Here is a 22,963-nt window from a genome sequence, read left to right on the forward strand (position 1 = left end):
TTTCAGCAAAGTTTCAGGATACAAGATAAACACACAAAAATCAGTTGGATTCCTTTACATCAACAAACAGAACCTTGAAGAGGAAATCACCAAATCAATACCATTTACAATAGCCCACAAGAAAATAAAATACTTAGGAATACGTCTAACCAGAGACATAAAAGACCTATACTGTGAAAACTACAAGACACTACTGCAAGAAACCAAAAGAGACCTGCGTAAGTGGAAAAACATACCTTGCTCATGGATAGGAAGACTCAACATTGTGAAAATGTCCATTTCTACCCAAAGCGATCTACAGATACAATGCAATCCCAATGCAAATTCCAATGGCATTTTTTAATGAGATGGAGAAACAAATCAACAACTTCATATGGAAAGGGAAGAGGCCCCAGATAAGTAAAGCATTACTCAAGAAGAACAAAGTGGGAGACCTCACACTACCTGATTTTAGAACCTATTTTACTGCCACGGTAGTCAAAACAGCCTGGTACTGGTACAACAAGATACATAGACCACAGGAACAGAATTGAGAATCCAGACATAAATTCATCCACCTATGAGCAGCTGATGTTTGTCAAAGGCCCAAAGTCCGTTAATCGGGGGAAAGACAGTCTCCTTAACAAATGGTGCTGGCATAACTGGATAGCTGCACAAACTTTTACATCCTATCTTGATTGTTCACATGACCTCCTTGAAGGCAAGGATCACACAGCACCCAAAGCCCAGATTAGAGCTTCACTCACTCATTCACAGGTATACATGGCATGTGGTGTCAAATGAATGTGTCAAATTAATGGGCACCTGTATGTTTAAAGCCCTGTCCATCGATTATTACTATTATCAGAATGTCCTTCAGAATGTCCTTCAAGTGCCGTTGCTTCCTTCAAGTGAGGTTGCCAGGTTGTGGCCAAGGAGAGGTGTAAAAACAGCTTGAGGGCAGTATCTGACCTCCTCCCCACATGGGAAAAGGAGAATCAAGATCAACAGCCCAAGGCTGATTCCCACGAGGTGGAGGTCAGACATGCCTTCTCTCGCTCACCTTTACTAATTCTGACACCAACCGTCCCTCCCACAGCACTCTATACTGGGTTCGATAATTCATTGCAATGGCCACACAGAACTCACAGACCATAGTCACAATTATGGGGTTTATTAGGGAAGTAACAGTTACAGTTCAGGCTCAAGAACATTCAGGATACAGTTCTTCCATCAGGATAGCCTCTCCCCAGCCATGACTGCAGGCACGCCTCTCCCTGGCCTTCAGTCAAAGGCACTCAGCTTCCTCTCTCCATGGGCCAGGAAGCCCACCACGCTGCCTCCTGCTGACTGGTCTCTGTTGATGGGTCTTTCCTGCTGCTCTTTCCTTCCTTGTTGGCGGTGACTTTCTCCTTTCTGCTCTGCAATTTGCTCTCTTTTAAGGCAAAACTGACCAATCCCATTGGTAGGCCACAATTACCCTATCACACAACCACCGGGGTGGGAGTTACAAGACCATGGCTAGAAACACCACACACAAAAGTAATTAAACCACTGCAAGAGGAGAGAGCTTCAGGGTGAAAATGTCCAGACTACAGGAAAGCTGACCTACCTTTCACCTCATTCTAAGAAAAGGTGACAACAGCACAGCAAGGTTTGCCTTCCCGATGACTCAGGGCACACCTTGCCCTTCGGGTGGCGCCTCACCGTTACATGAAAATGATTTGTTTTCATGAGAAACTAGACAGAAGCTCCAGGTGCCAAGCTAGTTTTTTTTCCCCCCTTCTTCTTCTTCCTGGGAAACAAACAATAACCATCTTCAGTGGAAATCCATTAAGAATAAGTACAGGTCACTCTGGTGCCCTCTTGGCACAGAATTTAGTACAGCCTTGAGATCCCAGAGTTATAGTTAGAAAGCATTATCAAGATGGGAAATAATGGATTCAGGCAGGAAATAATAGCTGAAAAATAAAAGATTCCGAAACCCAGCTAAAGCACACACGTGGGCAGAAATTAATTTCATTTCTTGGCTGATGGTAGCCAGAGCAATCTTAGCTGCTCCTCACATCTTGGTCTAAGGCTTCAAGTCCTTCAATCCAACTCAAGCCACAGCACCTCCACAGAGCTTCACCACATACTCCAGTGGACATGCATTTTCCATAGGTCCTTCATTGTATCTCTCTCGTGGAAGTTTCTTATATTCTAGATATATATTACCATGTTTTATCAACTCTTATAAACTATGCATGCCTACAGTTTGGGCATCCCCTCCAAACTCTCTCGAACTTTGCCTCTATAAAAGTAGCTCCTAACAAACATTTCTTGAGCACTTAGCATCTCCTCTAACAAAAACGGTGGATTTTTGTGCGCTGTCTCACTTAACACTCACCTCTGAGAGTGAAAGAGGACACTATTAATAACCACACGTGGACACAAGCATCAACCAGCATTGTCCTAGGCAAACCAGAAAGTACAGTCACTCCACCTGTGAAGTAGATACTGTTGCTCTAGCCATTTTTACAGATAAGGAAATTAAGGTCAAGGTTAAGGACGGGACTATCTCAACATCCGAAGAATGTTCTCTCACTGCATATGTCCATGCCCATATTCCCCCAAGCAGGAGAAGGTAGAGGACCTGCTGAAGCCCTCTGCAAGGGGGCAGCTGAGTGGCTGGTTGATGGCCTAACTGACAAAGGAATTCTGACAATGGCAACAGCACACAGAATGACCATCCTGGGGATGGGGCGAGGCCAAAGCGTACTTCCTGAAGGTCAGTGAAATAATCCCACCATACCCTGATCCTCATGCTTAAAGGCCCCAGGAAAGGCTCCCTCACAAGTTTCTGAGGAAGTTCTGGCTCCACTATGTGGCACTAGCTTTTTGGTTGAACTACAGGTGACTTTCGTCCCATAACGTGACGCCAAACACAAGCAATTAGTACAGACCCTACAGGGCTGAAAAACAAACACAACACAGACAAAATCCAAACAACAATGGAGTGGTCGTGGCAGAAGAAGGGACACCGTACAGCCATTCACTGGAGGTGAACCATCTCACAACCTGGAAATGCCAGTGAATGTCTCTGGTGCTCAGCCCACTTTGCAGACCAAACTATTCTCAACAGTGGTGGCCACATTAATAAGAGGTCTAAAGAGAAAATAAGTGGGCATACCAAAAAGTGCCTGTGACCACCCCACCCTCTCTATTAAGTGTCAGAGATAAGACTTGAATTTGGAGTTGTCTGGGTCTAAATCCCATGATTTCCACCAGTAGAGTAAGGTGCCATCAATGTGTGCTGGACAACGCACTTGGCACAAGAATGCCATGATGAAAAGAATCCTGGCCACATGTATACACTGCATTACCATTTATGAAGCACTGTCACTGTCACAGAAATTTCTCCGGTTCTCACATCAGCACTGTGATATATCACATCATCTCTATTTTGCAAAGGTAATTGAGGCTCAGGGATGTTCAGATCTTGCTTAAGATCAATGGGCTAGTGGGTGGCTCAAACACACTGGTCTTTGTTTTCCCTACACCAAAACATGCTGGTGATGGCACTGCCAAAAAGACAGCATGGTGAAACCCTCGGGCTTCTCTGTCCTCAACCTGATTCTCAGTCTTGCCTTCCAAAGCCTAGCAGATAGGCAGCTAATACTACTAATTAGTACACAATGAAATAATAATGGTTTCTCACCTATGTATAGGCCTTGCTAAGGGCTTTCATGTCAATTATCTCATGCTCACTTGCAGAAGGAGCAGGACAGGCGTCTGGGAGATGGGAGTTTGATTCTCCAGGGCCAGTGGGAAAGTTTCTTCATTCCTGAGCTCTACCCCACACTCTGCAAGACAAGACTGATCCTACCAACCCATCTCTTGGATTGTGTCTTAGTCATCTAGCGCTGCTCCAACAGAAATATCACAAGTGGATGGTTTTAACAAAGAGAATTTTATTCTCTCATAGTCCAGTAGACTACAAGTCCAAATTCAGGGCATCAGCTCCAGGAGAAGGCTTTCTCTGTCTGTCGGCTCTGGAGAAAGGTCCTTGTGATACATCAGTCTTTCCTTGGGTCTGGGAGCATCTCTGCACAGGAACCTCAGTTCCAAAGGACGCGCTCTGCTCCCGGCACTACTTTCTTGGTGGTGTGAGGTTCCCATGTGTCTCTGCTCGCTTCTCTTTTTTATATCTCAAAAGAGATTGCATTAAGACTCTATCTAATCTTGTCAACCTCATCAGTATAACCTCATCACAGTGATAGAGTTTACAACACATAAGGAAATAACATGAGATAACACAACCATACAATACTGGAAATCATGACCTAGCCAAGTTGCTACACACATTTTCTGGGGGACACAATTCAATCCATGACCGATTGCAAATGGGAAGTAATAAAAATATAAAATGCAGCTGTCACATAAAAAGTGCTCGGAATGGCTATAAAATACCAACAGGTTCTGTGAGATGGGTTGTGATGGGTAGATTTAAGAGGGCCAGAGAAACAGGAGAATCTACCCTATAATTCATCTAAGACTGGCAGCCCGATAATCTTAAGGCAATCAACCACAAGTATATCTAAAAGGGACAGGGTGGCTTACCACTATGCAGGAAACCTTGGAGTTAGCATGGAGTCAGAAGCTTGGTTCTTCCCAACAAGTCATGGGACATAAATGGCGGAAACATAAATAAATTCCCAAACCACACACACACTCAAACTGAACCACCTTAATCACTTTGTTTTCAAAGTGCAAAGCACAAGGTGTAAGCCCAAGAACATAAAGATTTCCAAGTTGTATTCCCTCTCAAAATTCTCCAAAGCAAAGCCCCTGGGGGGCGGGGGTGGGGGCAAGGAACATGTCGGGCATAGCAGAAAGTGAGACTCAAAAATGCCTTGGAGAGAGGGCTGGCCTGGGACTGAGGGCCATGCCAGAACCATACCGTTTGGTGTGACTGTGAGCAAGTCTGTCCTCTGCTCAGAGCCTCAGTTTCCTCACCTGTACAATGAGGGATCAGGTCACTCTGACCACCAGGGCCCCAGTCCACTCAGTGATCTCTAAATGCTTTTAAGACAGGGACTGACTACCCTCTTGCTGCTTCTCCTACTGCCTACAAACGTTGGTGCCCATAAAATAGTTTCTTCCAGCCAAGGCTAATAAGCTAGTAAATAATTAGTAGGACAAGAGTAGGAACTAAGCTGCCTGATCTGATTCTAACAGCAAATAGCTTCTGGAATCCCCCTTCCCATCCCCACTCTGCTGACCTGTTACAGGCCTGTTATCACCTCTCCTGGAACATTCCAGCAGCTTCCTATGCTGAGTCCCCCTCCTCTGGTCTTAACCTGCTATCTGCCATCAGTGTTCTCTGAAACACAGATCCAACAAGGCCATCCTCGGCTCAAAAAGCAACAAAAGTCCCCCTGCCCCTGCTACCATCACTGGCATTCTTCAACAGTAATCTCCAAATACACCCTCCATTCCCCAGACATTCTCAGGTCTCAACCCTGTGCACACACATCAAGGTTCCTCTGCCAGGAAAGTTCTTCCACCCCTGTCTACCAAGTGAACTCCTACTCATTCTTCCAAACCCAAATGTTCTTCTTTTCCATGAGCATTCACCAATTCTTCCAGGCGGCTGGTCACACTTCTTAGTTCTCCCATTAGTCTTTTGTTCATCACTCTGTTAGGGCCCTTAACACATTCTACTTCAGTCTCTCTCTTTTGCTAGAGTGAAGGTCCTTAAGGGAGCCTGTCTTAGTTGTCTTTGTAAAGCCTGTATCCAGCATTTCTGCCCGGCATGTGGTAATCACTCAGCACACGTGCACTGAACTGAACACAAGCGATGGAGGTATATATGATCACATGTGTATGTGGGGTAGAAGGGAGCAAGGAGTCTGGGAATGGCTTCATGACATAAAGTGAATTTTAACCTAGACCTGCAAGGATCATAGGATTCTAACCAGCAGAGATGGAGAGCCAGCAACTCCAGGTAGAGAAAACAGTGTAAGTAAAGGCATGGATTAAGAAAACAGGAATATTCGAGGACAATACAGCCACTTGGCTAGTGAGGAAAGACGGAAAACACAGCTTCAATTGCAATTACCCATAGGCCCAAGCATCTGGTGCAGTAGAAACAGTCCCTCTCCCCCATCATTACTATCCTGTGGTTACAACAAACTACATCAATTCTTTTCTCCATCTAACAAATATTTCTGGAGCATCTACCATGTGCACTGGGAATATGGCCATTAACCAAGTAGACATGGTTGCTATCTCCATGAAGTATATTTTAAAGTAGAGAGGAGAGAGGCAAAGACAAATATATAAAGTCAGGCGGCGAACCATGCTATACTGTTTCTGTAACATTGTTCATTCATTTAACAATTACTGAACATCTTCAGGGCACCATAGGTGAGAAAGTCAAGGTCTTATGCACTTTGCTGGATGCCATTCCCAGGGTCTGCCCCCTCTCACCAGACTATAAACGTCCAGGGCAGCAGCCCATTCGTGTCTTTATTGGTGAGTCCTCAAGATGCAAAGGACCCTGCTGACACAGGAAGGCTCCAGGAAGGACTTTAGTTGACACTCTGAAGACCTAAGAGCTAGAAAATCTTCTTGGAGGAGGGGGTCAGCATGACCCAGGGAAAAGCAGGATCCATCAGGAGCTTTTTCGTTCAACTCCAGAGAACATCTAACATTGGACGTAGGCGTCATGAGATCAAGAGAAATGACTGAGATCAAGACCCACTATCACTTCCCTACTTGGTTATGTTATTGCCCCAACTGCCTATCTATAGGAATACATCAAATCCTTATCACTACAAGGGACTGGGGAGGGGGGTTTGGGTAGGAGGAGCAGATGATTTACTAGAAGCTCTGTCCTCTCCAGTCGGGCAAAGAGAGAGAAGACACCCAAAGGGCAGAGGAATTACAGCAACTTAAGAGAGAAGAAGGGGCTAGAGCAGCATCAGGGTGGAATTAAGAAGCCTATTTGCCCATGCCCAATGGATGTGTGCTAAATTAATTCCAAGGAAGGAGCTGATAAACAATGTTGATTTGAACTCTTCTTGGGTACGAGCAGAGACAGTGGTGACATGGCTACAGATGAGACAAAGGCTCGAAACTTGGCCATGTCACTTAGGAACTGTGTGACCTTATTTAACCTCTCCAAACTCATTTTCTCATCTGCAAAATGAGACTGATAATCATAATGTCTATTTTAATGAATCAGTATGAGAATTACATAAGCACACATTAAACACTCAAAAAAATTTCAAAATATTATTATTATGGAAGAATAATAGGAAGATAAGCATTTTCTAGCCCCAACTCTGTGGATTAGCTGCTTCTAAACATTAATCCTATTACCCCTCCAGCCACCTAAGCACCCTATTTACAGAAAGTCAAGAGAGGTGAAATCCCCATTGATATACCCATGTCCTATTTCACTTCTGTGAACTGCATTAGAAATGCACCATTTCCTCCAAGTATCTGGGCTGCCTACAGCAGACTCCAAGATACACTTCCATTCCCTCCTCCCCCTTCCCCTCACCCTCATGTTCTCTGCCTCGTCTACACCTTCAGGCCCATACCACCCAAACACTAGCTTACTGCATGCAGCACCACTTTACCTCCCCCTTCTTCACGGTGCTTTCTTTTAGCAAGGCGCAGCCTTCCAATGCCATATTCCAGGAAAAGTCCCCACCCACCAAAGCACAGACTCAGCTATGAGCTCATAATTACTGGCCCAGGTAAAAGTCTGAGGTTCACTCAGACAGTTAATAAATGTGTTACTATGGCTCCTGCATTACCATCCAAATTTCGAATCCCAAGGACATGGTTCTCGAGCCCCTGCCGGGCCTTGTTCTCATGTGAATCTCTAGAGAACCATCTAATGACCTGCATAGCCTATGACATAAATTTAACCCTACTTAGCAAAAATAAAAGTCCTTCCTTTCTTCATGTCCCAGAGCCTCCTTCCTGCTGGCCACTCAAAACACAGCCTCAAGAACAAAACACCTTCTTCCCTACATCTGTATGTGCTGCTACCTTTGCCTAACAGATCCATCTTTGTCCTTCCAGTGGGCAACTCCTATTTCACCCAAAAGATTCAGGTCAGACACCACCACCTCTGTGATGGTTTCCCTGACGTAACCCTTCCTCAGTGCAAAGCAGCCAAAACATGCCCCTATCACAGCACTTAGGCCATTGACCACGCCCCCCCCCCCCACACACACACACCCCTATGTGTTCTTCAAAGACAGGGGCCATGTCCTCCTCATCTCTGTACTCCCAGGGCCTAGCCAAGGTCCTGGCACACAGGAGGTAAGCCCCAAAACGTGTGTGCTTCACGCCCTGCTCTTCTCCTTTCAGAGTGAAAATAGCTGGACTCCATTCATGTGGTTTTCCAGTGTTAGACGACATTTTCTATCTCTCTGTCCATTTTCTATTTAATGCAGCAAATCTCTCTGCTAAGAGCGTCTTCCCAAGTCCTCATGACCTACATTCTGCCCTTGGCCAAAACCCCATCTCTCCAGCATCTTAAACCATGGTTCTGAAATCAAATCCAATCCCTTTCCCCTCATTTCCATTTAACCCATTAGCTCCACAGCAGGATGAAGTCACATACTAACATCCAGTGTCAGTTCTGAGCACATCCCTCATTAACTGCATGACCTTGGACAAGCATTAAAATGGAGATGACTGTGCCCCCAGGCCTCTCAGGGAATTTTTGAGATTGAAACGGAATATCTGACTGCAGAGTATTTTATAAAGCACAAAACACTGTATACTCATAAAGGGTATGATTAACAAATGTTACCAAATCTAAGTCATTAATTGTAAGACGTACCATTATCAATTCAGAATAAAAAAGAAAACTGCTTAAATATCACCCATCCATGATTATAAGACATCCCAATTTCAGTGATGGTAAAATTTGAAAAAAATATATTTTAGAATTGATGAAATACAATTTATTTGTCTCAATAAAATAAGGAACCTGCTATAAAATTTTATATTTGCCATTAACACATAATGTTCTTGTTGTTAGGTGCCATCCGGCCAATTTTGACTATTGGTGACCCCATGTGACAAAGTAAAACTGCCCCATAGGGTTTTCTTGGCTGTAAGCTTTATGGAAGCAGATGGCCAGGTCTTTCCCGGCTCCCGCACTGCCGCTAGGTGGGTTCAAACCCCCAACCTTTCAGTTAGCAGCCGAGCGCTTAACCATTTGCGCTACCATATATGTAATGTAAATGAACAAACACTCACTGGTAATATTCTTAGGCCAAATTATTGCCTCTCTCACTGGAATCCACCTCGTGTCCCAGTGCGCTCAAATCCTCCAATGATGACTTCCCAAGCCTGGCATTTGTAAGGCCCTTCATAATCAAGCCTCTTCTCCCACACGCTACTGCCTGAACTGACCGTCTAACCTCCCCCAGAGGGATCCCCTCCCTACCAGAACATGTTACCCCACAGAGGTCCTGCTCCGTCCCAGCCATGGTAATCAGCTCAGCAGCGCAGCTTCTTTCTCTTCCCTAGATTATCCCCAAAGCCAAGTCTACGCCCCACCCCTGCTTAAAGGGAGCCAGACTCTGAGGGCACTGCCTGACCCAAAGGTCCCAGGGCTGCACCCCTTCATTCAGACAGCTAATCTTAACTACTCATCGTCCAACTAGTCTAGATTCTAGACTGTAAAGGCCTGGGTGGCAAAGATTTAAGTACAAGATCCACACGCTTCCCTTTAATTGCCCTCACCTGCTGGCGAGAACCCTGGAAGGAGGAAGGCTAGTGACTGGGGTAGAGAGAACGCTACTGGGAGTTCTGACCGCCCCCCTCCCACACCCCCATCACAGTTGTCTCTAGGGCTAGTTCTCGCTTTCTCTGGGCCTCTATTTCCCCATCTGTAAGAGTAGGGGCAAGTGAGGATGGGATGGAGAATTAGCTGCTTTCTAAAGGTGCCCCTCGCCACAATTTCCCTCCCTTCACTTTAAGACTTTCTTAAAACGCACAGATGCTGGGAGGGTTAAGTCGTTAAGTCACTAACACCTTAGTGAGAATGAGTTCTATTGGGGAGACAGGCAATTTACAAAAGGGTGGCGGACAGAAAGAGAAAGGGACAGGAAACCAGCTCCAAGAAGATCCCGAGTTTTTGCTGATTGTTTGGTGTTGGGGACAGGAAGGCAGTGGCTCTGTGAGGAGGGAAGGGGAGGGGAGAGAAGGGAAGGGGAGGGAAGGGGAGGGGAGAGAATGGGGGCAGATCTTATGATCCCCAAAGGACTCTGCGCCCAAAGGCACTGCCCCGTTCTAGCACCTAGGCACAATTCCACTGACGATCTTGTCTCATGTAGCCGACCCCCCAACTCCAAGCCCCCAACACAATTATATTTTAATTTCACCTCCACTTCCCACGCTTTTGTTAGTCCTCGCTGATCCGCCAGTTCCGCTGCGGAAAAGCCCTTCCTCCACGCCGCTGGCGGGCTTCAGAAAACTCCCCATTCCTCAAAAGCCCAGATCTAGTACTGGCCCCTCCCCGGGCCAAAAAATCAAACTCCTTTCCCTGAGATCTTCAATACTTGATCCGTATCTTTCCCCCAACACTTAGAATTTTCTACTTTGGATGATTTTTGGCTCCTGACTGAGCACTCCCTGAGGGCAGGGGCTGGGCCTCCTCTCACCTCAGACCCGCCGAACCCAAGCACAGCACCGAGCACACAGTGGGTGCTGGAGAAACGTTTAGTAAAAGAGACGAGGGGTCTGGAGCCATCTATTGTGACTATGGCTCGGTCTCTAGTGAGTGACGTTGAGGGACGCCTCCTCCTCTGTGGGCCTCAGTTGCCCCGACTGTAAAATGGGAAACTTGGAAGCCTCGGCCTCTAGGCCCTTTCCACTAGGACAACTGTAATGATTCCGCGAAAGCTCCAAGCAGCTGGGCGTGGCCCCGCCCCCTGGGCGCCCAGAAAAGCCCGGGCTGGGGGCGCAACGGGCAGGGCTCCAACCCCGCCCAGCTCGGGGTCGACGTTTCCCGAACACTCTGAGCCCCCTCCCCCACGGCGTGCACCCCGTGATTGGGCCGCAGCGGGCACTTCCGCACCGCGGGCCCGGCGGCCCAGGCAGGGCGCACGCCCAGCGCTCCGCGCTCCTGCCACCCCAGAGGCGCTCGCGTCGGGGACGGCTGGGGGTTCCCGAGGCGCCGGCGGGCGGAGGGTGAGGGGAAGGAAGGAAGATTTGCAACAATACCTCGGGGAGGAGGCGGCCGGGGCAGCGGCGGCGGCGGCGGCTGGAGGCGGAGGCAGAGACGGAGGAGGAGGTGCCCCGGCACTCCCCCTCCCATTGTCCCCGGCCCCGGGCAGGCCCGGCCCCACGCCCCGCACCGGCCCGGCCGAGCGCGGCCAGCGCCCGGGGCCATGCGGCCAGCCCTTACCTTGCAGCGCCCGGCTCTCCCGCTCGCTAAAGCTACTTATCCCGGGAAAGCTCGCGCGGGGCCCGGGAGCGAACCCACAGACAAAAAGTGAAACTTCGGCAGGCTGGAGCGGCTGCTAGTTGGTGCCTTTCCCCCTCCTTCCTCCCCACCCCCTCCCCTAGGTCTCCCGTGCGGTGCCCTGAGCGCTGGAGGCTGACGTCAGGGGCCCGAATTCCTGACTTTGCCTGCACGCATTTGTCCATGTAAGGTATGGGAAGGCGTGTGCCCGTGGGGCCGCCGCGCAGCGCTCGCCTGGTGGGGGAGGGGGCGCCCGCCGCGGGCAGTGGCTTTCCCAAAAGGTGGGCGCACAGAGGGCACTGAATTTCCTGGGAGGAAGAGGAGGAGACGCGGGAATGCAGGGAGCTGGCAAAGGAGAAAGGGAAGAAGGGAGGTGTGGAGGCTTTGCCTGCACTGGAGGAAGAGGAAGGAGACGTAGAAGGAGGAAGCGGCCCGAGTCCAGGGGCTGCAGGAGACTCGGGGGAGCTTGCTCTGCTATTACGGCGCCAAATTCGGGCGCTGAACCTGTGCGGAACAGATCGTACCATGGAATCCCCTTCCAAGATCTTGCTCGTGCGCCCCGCCCTGGATTCCCCGCAAGACTCAAAACTTACAGGATGTCAGAGCTGGCAAGGGACCAACTTCCAATCCGTCCACTTCACGCATGGGAAAACTGAAGCTCTCCGAGGAGAAACGACCTGCGCAGGGTCATACACCCAACAGAGCAGGAACGGAACCAGGGTTCCGCCTCCCTTCGGTGTTACCGCCGCCAGGCTGGGCCCTGATCCCTCCACTGACCCACGGCTTAGATGGCAGCGGGCAGCGCGGACCACCCTGTGAAGTGATTTCGTACTTCCATTGGCCCCAGAGCCAGTTCCTGGAAGGTTCTGATTGACGGGGAGCCCTGAATAGCAATGGCAATCATCTGCTTCAGGGGAACTTCCTGGTCCTGTGCTCAAATAAACGGACCCCTGGGGTTTAACATTGATTTCACCGCCGTCCGGAAGCCCAAAAAGCTTGCTCTCTGCTTATAGTTTCAAAAACATCTACGAACTGGGTGAACTGGTTTGAATAAAGGCGAGCCTATTCTTGGAAGGCTTGAGTTGGATTTTTTTTCCTCTGACATTTGCAAATGTGAGCAAAACAGAACCACTATACACTATGTCACGGAATTATAATGTGGGCAGCCGTTGCCTGGAAGGCTGGAGACTTTCCTTTTATTCTTTTCCTATAGATTTCTGAAATAATAATCCCTCACCTCAGCACATCATAAAAGCACTTTCTCAACCGTTCGTTAGATCTTCATGAGTGTTAGATAAGACAAATCGTAGTCCCCTTTCACATTTGAGGAAAAACGCAGGTAAAATGGCTTACCCAAAGGCACAAAATACACAACTGAGCAAACACCCGACCCAACCCTGCCAGGTGGCCTGACTAATCCCATGATCTTTGCACCTTACTCTGTGAGTTACCCATTCATGAAACCTCAAATACTTCTTGTGGAGTGTGGTGGGATTTTCTGGACCAGGAATTAAAGAAATTGTAAAAACACGTATTGCATTGATCATTTATCGAGCACCTTCTTTGTGCAGGGTCTTTGAATTCAGACCTGCCAGGGTTCAAGTTACTGAACCTCACTGTTCCTCTCAGTTTTCTCATTCATTTATATACAAATATGTGAAAGGAGTAGCAGAGATGTAGGTCCAGAGTACCTATTTCATGCACTCATTAAATGTTTTTACTTTTTGTGAGTAACATGGTTTGAAATGGGGAATACAAGCTCTGGAAGTGATACTGTTCTGGGGCTTTAAACATATCAGATCCCATTGCAATAGAGTTCTCACTCCATTGTCAACATTTCAGCAAAGGCACGTTCTGAGTGCTACACTTTAGTACAAGAAAGTCCTACTGTCACACCAAGTGAGAATGGATTCACCCAATCCTCAACAGATACAATGGGACTTGACTAGCATTTCTTTCTCCCCCTCAACCCCACCCCCTGCCAGTAAACCCATTTATAAAGAATAATAGGGTTCTAATGAGGATTAATAAGATTTAATAAGGTATAATTACGGTCATGAATTTGCTCCATCATACATGTTATCCAAGTGTTGTGTTGGATCCAGAAATGCTACGGATTATGTTGAAACTGTTGTATGGGTGTGTTAGGGACCATCACTGTGTTTCTCCTCCTCAAATATGTATGAATTGCTCAGGTGGGCAGGGTGTTAATAGAAGCGTTATGTAAAGTTAATCACAAAAGAGAATTTCAACTCATGAGCCACTCGCCAGGAGCATGAACAGCCATGTCATAAATGAGGTGCTCGCTGAAGCACATACAGCATTGTCATCAGTGCAAACCCAAGCCAAAAGCCTCCTTCTTATTTGCTGTTCTGGTTTTTTCTGGACTCTCACTTTTCTCAACCTCCCTATCAAAACTTGTGTGCACAGGGGCTTAAGCCACAGAGGAAGGCTGAATAAATTTGCAGACTCAGTGCTAGAAAAATACAGGTTAACCAGTTCAGAGACTTAAACAGAATTTCAGGTGGGCTGGTAGACGTGAGAGACAGAAGGCAAGTGGTCCAGGGATTGCACGCTGGTGGTCTGACGGTCTACCGCTGTCTAGTGTGATAGAAACGACTGTAAGGCAAGATGGGTTGTGGACTCCACCACTTCCTTTCACTCACTACAGCCCTTACTCAGAGGCCTTTGCGTAGCTCACTTTTATTGAGTGCTTAGGATATGCCAGGCACTGTTCTAAGGGTTTTTCATATGCAATTCATTTAACCTTCACAAAACCCTTCTGAGGTAGTAGGCATTATTACTTTCTCTGTTTTGCCTATGAGGAAACTGGGGCTGGTGGAGGTTAAGTAGCTTGCTAAGACTCACAGAGCTGGTATGTGGGAAAACTGAGATTTCACCGTAGGCCCAGGCCGTCTGGTGCCTGAGCCACCCACTGCCAAGTGGCCATCTGGTCTCAGTTTGAACATTTCTCTGTGGGGAACTCAGATCTCCGCTGGCTGACCACGGGAGAAGCATAGGACATGATGAGGCTACCAGAGAAATAATAAGGACAAGAATGGCGTGAAGAAGGAAGGCAAATACTAATGTGATATTGCCTCTTCCAGCTTTAAAACCCTTCAGTCCAAATGCCTTACTATGGTTTTGCACAGCCCTTCATGGGTTAGGACCTGCTTATCCCTTCTGCCTCATCTCTGCCAGTCCTTCAGATGCCCTCACCCTCCAGCCAATTAAAACTGCTAGTGGGTTTCCCCTGAGTCCCTGAATGATGCAAATGTTTGAACACGGGACTACCAGCCGAAAGGTTGGTGATTTGAGCCCACCTAGGAAGACAGGCCTAGCGATCTGCTTCCGAAACACCACAGCTTTGAAAACCCTATGGAGCAGTTCTACTCTGCATGCATAGGGTTTCCATGAGTCCGAATTGACTTGATGGCAGCTATCTTAGTTATCTAGTGCTGCTGTAACAGAAATACCACAAGTGGATGGCGTTAACAAACAAATTTATTTTCTCACAGTTTAGGAGGCTGGAAGTCTGAATTCAGGGTGCCAGCTCTAGGGGAAGGCTTTCTTTCTCTGTTGACTCTGGAGGACGGTCCTTGTCTCTTCTGAGCTTCTGCTCCTGGGTGATCTTCAAGTGGCTTGACATCTCTCTTCCCCATCTCTACGTCTCTCGCTTGTTTAATCTCTTTTACATCTCAAGAGAAATTGACTCAAGACACACCGTATGCTAATCCTGTCTCAACATAACAAAGACAACTCTTTCCCAAGCAGGATTATAAGCACAGGCATAAACATTAGGATTTACAACACATATTTTGGGGACACAATTCAATCCATAACAGCAACTAACAACAGTGGTTTCCCAAGCACACCTTCCCTCTCCACGCTTATCTTCTGTCAGGAGCCCTCTTCCCTCTTCCTTCCCCATCCACCTGGCCAACTCCCAACAACCTATTGAGACCTCTCTTAAATATCACCACCTCTGAGAGTTGTTGCCCACCTCAACTGTGATCTGCAGTTGAGTTCATTGCCCCATGGAGTCCTCCTGTCACTCTATGCTTGTCCTCAGCCACATCCCTCTGGATCTCGTTGTTGGTTGCCTTGTCTTTCTCTCTTAGTGGACTGAGAGTCTAATTCAAATCTGAGTCCTTAACACAGTTCCTGCCCTGGTCACTGTAGACATTCAATTGTTTTTTGTTTGTTTTCTTTTGTTTTTCTTGTTTTTGTTCCTGGCCAAAGGTAGTGGAAGAGGGAGAGGGTAGTAGGACTGGGGAGTTTAAACAAAATCAGATAACTTCATCAAAATGAGGCCTGGATGCAAGCAGACCAGTGGGAAGGGAGAGGCAGGGTCAGAGGAGCCTGATCATTTGGAAGTAGAACCAGGACTTGGAACGGAAAAGGTCTAGGTAGAGGAGGGTTTGTAGCCCTTGCTTCGTCCTAAAACTGCTGTGTAAGCTCGTGGCAAGTTGCTTCCCCTCTGGTCTCAGTTTCTTCATCTGTACAATTAGATTCTCAGGTTTGATGTTCTCCAACACTCTCCCAGCTCGGCAATTTGAGGCTACATTTTACCTGGTGGCCAAATTTATCTTCCAAGTATGGCATGCCACATTATACTTCGCAACTTGTAAAGGTTCCATTATGTCAACCAAATTAAGTCCAAACCATTCAGCTGCCCCTTACCAGCTCCGTGATCAAGTCCTGATGGACATTTCTGACCACAAACCCCCAATTACTCCCCTCCCATCCCTCAAATCCCCCTTTCCATGCATAAACAGCTTCTTGCACTTCCCTGCTTCTAGGTTTTTTCTTATTTCCTCCTCCTGAAATATTCACCCAGGCCCATCTTCACAAATGCAGATCCTACCTGTCCTGCCAGGCCCTCCATCAAGGTATCTCTCCCCACAGTTGTCTGTTCCCCCCATTGCCCTCCATTGATTTGAAAGTAATTCCTCTATCTTCTAAGAAAGGTACACACTGGACTACCCCATTGCATTGTAATATTTTGTAGGTGTGTTGGATCACCTCTTCTCAAAAATAAAACCCTTCATTTACAGTAGGATTCATGCCTCCCCAGGAGACAAGGCAGTGCCTGGCACTTAAGGGCAAATGTAATTCAGTGAATGAGTGAGTGAGTGAATCTTTCATCTCTCCTAGAAAAGTAAGACAGTCGATGTCCCCTCCCTGGGTGATTGCTCATGTTATCTTAGAACATGTTTCTGGGTGGGGGCCAGGATGGGGAACGAAGGACTAATATTTGTCACTTATTACACTACGCCCTGCATGCACTGTTCTAGGCCTTCTCTTCTCACGTGCTGTTGTTGTTAGGTGCCATTAAGTCGATTTCAACTCATAAAGACCCCATGTTTCAGACTAGAACTGCCCCATGGGGTTCTCTAGGCTAACATCTTTACGGGAGCCAATTACCAGTTCTTCCCGCATGGAGCCACTGGGTGGGTTCAAATCTTCAACCTTTCAGTTAGCAGCCAAACTCTTAAACATTGCGCCACCAGGGCTGCTTTCTTCACGTTTAGCATATATAAAATTTTTAAGTTAGATCTAAGAATATAGTTCTGCTGTGGAAGTAGACAAGGAGTTAATGCAATGGTTATTTTGAAACTCTCTATCAAGCAAATTATTAACAACTACCCCAGGTCATTTTTTTTCCCCAGGGAGTAACTAAGCACAAGTGACAGTTTGAATATTTGACATATCCTATTCTATCGGAGCCCTGGTGGCACAGCAGTTAAGTGCTACAGCTGCTAACCAAAAAGGTCAGCAGTTGGAATCCACCAGCCGCTCCTTGGAAACCCTATGGGGCAGTTCTCCTCTGCCCCATAGGGTCGCTGTGAGTCAGAATCAACTCAACAGCAGAGCATTTGGTTTTCATTTTGGTTTATTCTCTAGCTGATCAGACTTCTCTTCCCAAGTCTGCAGTACCAGTGTGCAAGGCAAATAAGGCCCCTGGGTGACTCTTGGGCCGATCAGCATCGGCCTTCTGTAGAGAGATGAAAACTGGATGTGGCAAACAGCTGGGGTAGGCTTTTTAGTAAAGGCAGCATTACAGATAATGAAGCAGCTTACAAAAGGTTTGTTTACTCTCTGTTCGTCACACCTCACTGTACAATGGAAAGAATGATCTCAATGTTTAAAAAAAAAATCATCAGACTTTCTAAATTCTCTTTTTAGAGTACGAGGTCTTGTCTTGAGAGAAAAATGGTGTCACAACTTACTTTCTTCATTGGCTGAGGGGAATCAATTCAATGTGGACAAATGAAGACTGGTTTGTGGTGGAATACTATTTTGAAATATTTAATGAGATTTTTTACCCATATTTCTAACCCTTGGTCCGTCATTCTACTCACCCATTTAGCAAAGACACTGTCATGGATTGAATAGTGTCCCCCAGAATGTGTATCAACTTGGCTAGGCCATGATTCCCAGTATTGTGTGGTTGTCCACCATTTTGTAATCTGATGTGATTTTCCTATGTGTTATAAATCCTAACCTCTATGATGTTAATGAGGCAGGACTTAATCTACAGGATTAGGTTGTATCTCGAGTCAATCTCATTTGAGATATAAAAGAGAGAATCGAGCAGAGAGGAGGGGAACCTCATACCACCAAGAAAAAAGAGCCAGGAGAGCAGCTTGTCCTTTGGACACAGGGTCCCTGCGCTGAGAAACTCCTAGACCCAAGGGAAGATTGATGATGAGGACCTTCCTCCAGAGCAAACAGAGAAAAACCTTTCCCTGGAGCTGCCACCCTGAATTCAGACTTGTAGCCTTCTAGACTATGAGAGAATAAATTTCGTTTGTTAAAGCCATCCACTTGTGGTATTTCTCTTATAACAGCACTAGGTAACTAAGACAGACATTCTGTTTTAGTGTCATTCCCAGAGAACCCGTTGCCCTCAAGTTGAATTCTGACTCATAGCGACCTTATAGGACAGAGTAGAACTGCCCCGTAGGGTTTCCAAGGCTGTAAATCCTTATGGAAGCCATGGAAGCAGACTGACACATCATTCTTCTGCAGAGCAGCTGGTGGGTTCAAACTGCTGAACTTTAGGTTAGCAGCCAAGTGCTTAACCACTGTGCAACCAGGGCTAAACTGCAACTTGAATGAGATTAGGTTTCCCCTACTTTGCAAAATAAACTTAATTTTCATTGCAAGCCCCCAGTCATAGACAATTTTTTATTTCTTACTTTTGAGTTTGTGGACTAAAATTAGTATCTTCTACAGATTCTTCAACCTTTATTGGGGAACCCTCAAACTCAGAATAGCTCAAAATTGAACTTGTCTCCTCAGTCCTCCCTTCTCCACACCTTTGTGTTTCCATTCATGGTACACCAACCTCTCCAGTTCCCACTAAGAGTCATTCTTGACTTCTCTCTCTCCCTCACTACTCTATCCAGTCACTTGTCAAGTCTGGCTGATTCTGCCCTAAAAAGATCTGTCCCATCTGTCCCCTTCTTTGAAGTTAGGTTCTCATTACAGGAGAGTCCCATCATTTATTTATGCGTTTACCATCCACAAATTCAACTGTGTGAGCAGAGCAGAGAGAAGAAACGTAGCAACTGAAGTGCTGACAACTGCTCTTTCTACCAGGGCTTTGGTGAGAACGACACGGTGAGATGTGAACCTACTGGTCAGCACGAGGTCTGTCTCAGCCTGCCTTTCATAGTGCACTATCTCACCTCACCCATTTGATCGTTGAAAGAGACCATGTTTTATTCCAAGGAGCCCTGGTTGCTCAGTGGTTAAGCACTCAGCTGCTAACCAAAAGGTCAGCAGTTAGAACCCACCAGCTGCCCCGAGGGAGAAAGATGTGGCAGTCTGCTTTCATAAAGATTACAGCCTTGGAAACCCTATGGGGCAGTTTTACTCTGTCCTATAGGGTCACAATGAATAAGAAAGACCAAAAAGAATTTGCGTTTGAATTGTGGTGTTGGTGAAGAATATTGAATATACCATGGACTGCCAAAAGAACAAACGAATCTGTCTCGGAAGAAGTAAAACTAGACTGTTCATTAGAAGCAAGGATGGCAAGACCACGTCTCACATACTTTGGACATGTTATCAGAAGGGACCAGTCCCTGGAGAAGGACATCATGCTTGGTAAAGTAGAGGGTCAATGAAAAAGAGGAAGACCCTCAACAAGATAGATGGACACAGTGTCTGCAATAATAGGCTCAAGCATAGCAAAGATTGTGAGAATGGTGCAGGATGGGGCAGCGTTTTGTTCTGTTGTATATAGGGTCACTATGAGTTGGAACCAACTCAATGGCACCTACAAACAACAACAACACAGGGTCACTATCAACTAAATGGCAGTGGGTTTTGGTTTATGTTTGATTCAGCTTGTCCCCTAGTTCAAAGCTAGCTGCTGCTTCTGGTGCTCAACCAATAAACAGCAATTGATCTCAAAGCTGGAGGGAAACAGGCTATGTTGGGCTCCAATGTGACACCTATCTAAATATTTTTCAAGGAAAATTTTGATTCTGGGCAATTCCCACTATATGCATTCATTTCAATAACTAACCCTTACGTTACATTAGCTGGGACTCCACTGTATGGTCACCTGGACAATTCAAATGTGTTTGGAGTACCCAATATAAGCAAACTCTCCAAAAAAGCAAACAAAAACAACCTTGAATAAAAATAAATATCATCTACATAGAGCAATGGACCCCTGGTGGCACAGTGGTTAAGAGCTTGGCTGCTAACCAAAAAGGTCAGCAGTTCAAATCCACTAGCCACTCCTTGGAAATCCTATGTGGCCGTTCTACTCTGTCTTATAGGGTCGCTATGAGTCAGAATCGACTTGATGGCAACGGGTTTGATTATGGTTTTTATATATAGAGCAGTTGGTCAGTAATTCATGTTTGCGTCCCTAAAATGATTTCTTAAACCAAAGGGCTGGTGTTTTCATCTTCCATTTGAAACTTACAAAGCCCCAGTGAAGCATATGGTATTATTTCATTCATTAGGCTTGACTCATGGACCACGACATGACCTTAATATTTTACCTTCAGAATCTTTCCAGCACCAGACCACCCAGGTGGCTACAGCTGTGTAACTTGAGACTCAAATACCTGCAGGGGATCAAGAAGGGCCTCCTACAAGATCTAGCTTCCTTTCAACAAGACGGTTTATTATGAACTTTTTGTTTGCCTATGACACATGACATAACAGACAGGCAGAGAAAGAACCAGAAGCCTTCATGTAAGTAATGGTTTGGGTGGTGTTTGTAGATTTGAAGAAGGAGAGGTCACATTTCTCTAGTTCCTCTACACTTTGCAAAGATAAGGCACTCAACCACATCACTGGACACGGGATAATGCTCAGGTTAGGAGCTGGAAGACTTGGGTTCTAGTCTGGCTCTGCTAATGAAGGTGTGACCCTAGGAAAGTGATTTCTTCTCCTTAATACTTAATCATTACTTAATTGTGTAAAGTTATTTGTATTCAATTTATTAGACTGTATTAGACCCTATCTGTTGATTGGGGGTCCTAATCCCTGCCCCACCTTCCTCTGTTTCTTAATGTCATGGATCACATACAATAAGAATGTGATTGTACTTTGCAAATGTAAACACTATGCAAATATATAAAACTATTATTATATGAAGGAGCCCTGGTGGCACAGTGGTTAAAGCAACTGGCTGCTAACCAAAGGGTCGGTGGTTCGAAACCACCAGTGGCTCTGCGGGAGAAAGACGTGGCAGTCTGCTTCCGTAGAGATTTACAGCCTTAGAAACCATATAGGGTCACTATGAGTCGGAATCGACTTGACAGCAGTGGGTTTGTTGTTTGGTTTTTGTTGTTATATGGCTCCTAGCACTGCTTTCCTTTTTGTTACTCAACCTTTTAGCACTGCTCTCAGAGTTAGCATCCAATGTTCTCTCATGGTCTATCTGACCCTTAATTTGTCAATCTATTGGTAAGAACGAATCTAAACCCGACAACCCATTGCCATTGAGTCGATTCCCATGGCAACCCTGTAGGACAGAGTAGAACTGTCCCATAGGGTTTCCAAGGAGCAGCTGGTATTTCCAAACCGCCAACCTTTTGGTTAGCAGCTGAGCTCTTAACCACTGCACCACCAGGGCTCCAAGAACAAATCTACTAAACCACAAGCTGACCAAATGCAATATGTATTGAGCCTTGATCTCCCCAAATAGAGGATGGATAAAAAGCCTTTCCAGCACCAAGCTCTTAGCTTGAGGATTACTGAACTGATGTCTAAATGTTCTGAGTGTTCTTCTTTAAGGATGAAAATCTGTTGCTGCATTGGGATAATGGCTGAATCCCCAATTAGATTCTTTAAGGCACATGGCTCTGACATTTCATTCCTACCTCTGATTACAATCAAAGGATTATGCTTGATCACCACCGCAGATGTAGGAAGAAACAGATTTGATTTTGTTTCCTTCTAGTTTATGATGACTAATTATTACAGTTCAAAGAATTATCTAAATTTCAGTGTCTCATTGCATGTGCCCACACTTAATCAAAAGGCGAGTGGCATCCATTGGGGTAAAGAGTTAAGAGAACCAAGAATCCTGGGCAATTTATCTGTCCCTGTCACTAACTGGGGCAGTGGTTAAGAGCTCAACTGCTAACCAAAAGGTCAGCAGTTGGAATCCACCAGCCGCTCCTTGGAAACCCTATGGGGCAGTTCTATTCTCTCCTATAGGGTCACTATGAGTCGGAATCAACTCGACAGCAATCAGGGTTTTTTCATGGGTCACTAACTAGCTACTCACTGTTTGTGACTTGACAGGCTTTCATACTCAGTTTGTCCTTCCAGAGAGTGGATATAAGGCTAGAAGCTCTCTCTGAACCTTTCACTCTGAATCAAAGTCTACAAAACAACAAATCAATGATCTGCAAAAAATATATTGCTAGCTAAGCAGGGTAACCATACATCCAGGCCCTGGACAATCCCAATTTATGTCTGTTGTCTCAGGAATAATTATTAATACCATTGCCTTTCACTCTCAAAAGCAGGCCTATTTGGACAACTAATTTTATGGTTACTTTATAGCTAAAGGATTTTTCCAAGTAAACATCTCTTGAGTGCTTATTAACATGGAAACCTCTGAACACAGTATTTACTTGAACCAGTCATGGATCCTACTGTAAAAGAAAAAAGACTCTAATCACCTGTATACAAATATTTTACACAAAGTAGAAAGTTATTTTGTTTTAAAGTGTTATGGGAAATCGATTTGGTGCTTCCTTAAAAAGCTAGAAATAGAAGTACCATACGATCCAGCTATCCCGCTCCTTGGAATATATCCTAGAGAAATAAGAGCTGTCACATGAATAGATATATGCACACCCATGTTCATTGCAGCACTGTTCACAATAGCAAAAAGATGAAAACCACCTAGGTGCCCATCAACAGATGAATGGATAAACAAATCACGGTATATCCACACAGTGGAATACTACACAATGATAAAGAACAATGATGAAGCCGTGAAACATAACA

The 22,963-nt window shown here is 45.9% G+C and overlaps 1 protein-coding gene across 1 annotated transcript in view; it reads right to left on the minus strand.

The window, feature by feature from the left end:
• LPP (LIM domain containing preferred translocation partner in lipoma) overlaps positions 1–11,526 on the minus strand; it is a 756,943-nt gene extending 745,417 nt beyond the window's left edge. The window contains exon 1 of the mRNA XM_023736780.1: positions 11,408–11,526. The gene's annotated coding sequence lies outside the window, so the exon portion shown is untranslated. The remainder of the gene's footprint in view (positions 1–11,407) is intronic.
• Between the last annotated feature and the right edge of the window lie 11,437 nt (positions 11,527–22,963).

Source organism: Trichechus manatus, unplaced genomic scaffold (genome assembly GCF_000243295.1).
Source record: "Trichechus manatus latirostris isolate Lorelei unplaced genomic scaffold, TriManLat1.0 scaffold00092, whole genome shotgun sequence".
Taxonomy (NCBI): Eukaryota; Metazoa; Chordata; class Mammalia; order Sirenia; family Trichechidae; genus Trichechus; species Trichechus manatus.